This window comes from Choloepus didactylus, chromosome X (genome assembly GCF_015220235.1).
Source record: "Choloepus didactylus isolate mChoDid1 chromosome X, mChoDid1.pri, whole genome shotgun sequence".
In the NCBI taxonomy this organism is placed as follows: domain Eukaryota; kingdom Metazoa; phylum Chordata; class Mammalia; order Pilosa; family Megalonychidae; genus Choloepus; species Choloepus didactylus.
This window is the reverse complement of record NC_051334.1, coordinates 182,160,495-182,163,458: the sequence shown is the minus strand read 5'-3', so window position 1 is coordinate 182,163,458 and position 2,964 is coordinate 182,160,495. Positions and strand designations below refer to the sequence as shown.

The window sequence follows — 2,964 nt, the reverse complement described above, 5'->3', positions numbered from 1 at the left end:
GAGGAGTGAGTCTCCCTGGTGACGTGGGACACAACTTCCAGGAATGAGCCTGGCTCTGGCATCGAGGGATTGAGAATGCCTTCTTCACCAAAAGGGGGAAAAGAAAGATAAAAATAGAGCAAAGAGGCTATCCTGGAGGTTATTCTTATGCAATGTCTCAGTTACAAATTCCAAATGGCCACAGTATACCAAGTCCTAATCAACAGTAGTCTCAAAAATACTAAAAATACTAAAAAATATCTGAGATTCTATAAAAGTTTCACTTACTAAGTTTATTTTTCAGAAACTTAAATCCTCCCAAGTATACCTATGCCAGATAAGTCCCAAAACCAAGAGGCAACAGCATCTTCAAGAACATCAATGAGATGTATCCCCCTTCCCCATAATGTCAACACCCCTTTTCAATATGAACAAGTTAGGGTGGTCACTGCCCAGATTTCCCTGAAAATTGAGAAAGGATTGCATAACTGGTCATTTAATTACCTCAGAATGTGAGCAAGCCCTATAGCTAGTGAATCATATTGAAATTTTCTTGACTTCTGTTATCACCAGTCCATCATTGACGATGTTCACATTACCTTTACGAAAATCTGGAAGAGTGATCCTGATGTTTACCTGTAAGTATAAATTAAGTTGATTATTGAAGATATGCATATTTTAAGAATAAGTTGAGTCACTTTCATAAGGAGAGCTTAAATGTTATTAACCAAATTTACTGTAATTAATAAGGTGGTACTTTGCTGACAATGTAACACAGAGGCTCCTGATGTAAAATGAAAGGTGAAATATTACATGGTTAATACTTTACTGAAATTAATCTCCAAGGAAATTAAAGAACTCCCTCCCAAAAAAGACAAAAATCAGAAATGAATAAAACAACTACGATGGAGAATTACAAAAAATTAAACAAATGAAGGAAAAAATATAAAAGGAATTCCATACCCAAAAAACACAATAGACAGAAGATCAGACCACAAAAAGGGCAATGAACGCACACAAATTACATATACTAAATTCCAAATTAAGCACCCTAGCATAAACCAAAAACAAAAACATGTAACAAACTACAAAGGCCCAAAAACCCTATAAAACACCAGAGAAGGAGAAAAAACACACAAGATTCACTAAGTACAACAACAAAAGAAACAAAATTTTAGAAACTGCAATAGAAAGAAAATAATCATAGAAAACCTACATCCCATATCTGGCTTTTAAGTAGACAGATAGATAGATAGATAGACAGACAGACAGACAGATAGACAGGTGGGTGGGTGGGTAGACGGGTGGTTGGGTGGATGGATGGATGGGTGGATGGGTGGATGGATAGACAGACAGACAGATCGATAAACAGATCTTACAATTATATGGCAAAGGTAGCAAAATGTTAAAATTTGTGGATCTTGGTATTTGGGGTGGGATAGGGTATGTTGGAGTCCTCTCTATGGAGTTTCTACTATTTTTACAAATGTCTTGTAAGTTTGAAATGATTTCAAAATAAAGAGTTGAAAAAAATAAAAAAGAAATGAAGACCTGGTATGATTCTGTCCTGCGCAACTGTTCTCTGGAACAGTGGCTGTCTATATCAGTCCGCCTTCTCTGCTACCTAAGTGTGTGCCACCACCCCATGGAAGATTTGATGGACATGGACATGAGCCCCCTGAGGCCCCAAAACTATCTTATTGGTTGTGAACTAAAGGCTGACAAAGATTATCACTTTAAGGTGGATAATGATGAAAATGAGCACCAGCTATCTTTAAGAATGGTCAGTTCAGGGACTGGTACAGAGGATGAACTGCACATTGTTAAAGCAGAGGCAATGAATTATCAAGGCAGTCCAATTAAAGTAACACTGGTAACTTTGAAAATGTCTGTAGAGCCAACAGTTTCCCTTAAGACCACAACCTGTGGTCTTACGGTTAAAGAGTGGTTCAGGGCCTATCCATATTAGTGGACAGCACTTAGGAGCTGTGGAGGAAGATGCAGAGTCAGAAGATGAAGAGGAGGAGGATGTGAAACTCTTAAGTGTATCTCGAAAGTGATCTGCCCCTGGAAGTGGTAGCAAGGTTCCACAGAAAAAAATAAAACTTGCTGCTGCTGATGATGATGATGATGAAGATGAAGATGATGATGATGATGATGATGAAGATGATGAGGAAATGGAAGAAAAAGCTCCAATGAAGAAACCTATATGAGATATTCCAGCCAAAAATGCACAGATAGCAAACCAGAATGGAAAAGACTCAAAACCATCAACACCAAAACAAGAAAAAACTCCTACAACACGGAAAGGACCTAGTTCTGTAGAAGACATTAAAGCAAAAATTCAAGCAAGTATGGAGAAATGTGGTTCTCTTCCCAAAGTGGAAACCAAATTCCTCAATTATGTGAAGAATTGCTTCCGGATGACTGACCAGGAGGCTATTCAAGATCTCTGGCAGTGGAGGAAGTCTCTTTAAGAAAATAGTTTAAACAGTTTGTTAAAATTTTCCATCTTATTTCATTTCTGTGACAGTTGATATCTGGTTGCCCTTTTTATAATGCAGAGTGAGAATTTTCCCTATCATGTCTGATAAATGTTACCTAGGTTCCTTTGCCAAGAATGTGTTGTCCAAAATGCCTGTTTAGTTTTTAAAGATGGAACACCACCCTTTGCTTGGTTTTAAGTATGTATGGAATGTTATGATAGGACATAGTAGTAACAGTGGTCAGACAAACGAAATGTGGGGAGAAAAAAATATACATGTGAAATAAACTCAGTATTTTAATAAAAAAAAGAAATGAAGAATCATATGTACAAATAATGCGTCAACGAATAAGAACTGAGAATTTTAGCAGAGTAATGGAGCCTCCAAAGCTTAACCTTATTTAATAATAAATACGTGAATTCATTTAGTGTTAAAAGTGAGGTCAAAATGGGGAAACTGAGCTGTGTAGAGACTACAAATACAGGGAAAGCAGAGAAGG

At 37.1% G+C, this 2,964-nt stretch overlaps 1 pseudogene; it reads left to right on the top strand.

Moving 5' to 3' along the window:
• The first annotated feature begins 1,624 nt into the window (after nt 1-1,624).
• LOC119523097 lies at nt 1,625-2,506 on the top strand (annotated as a pseudogene).
• Nucleotides 2,507-2,964: the final 458 nt, after the last annotated feature.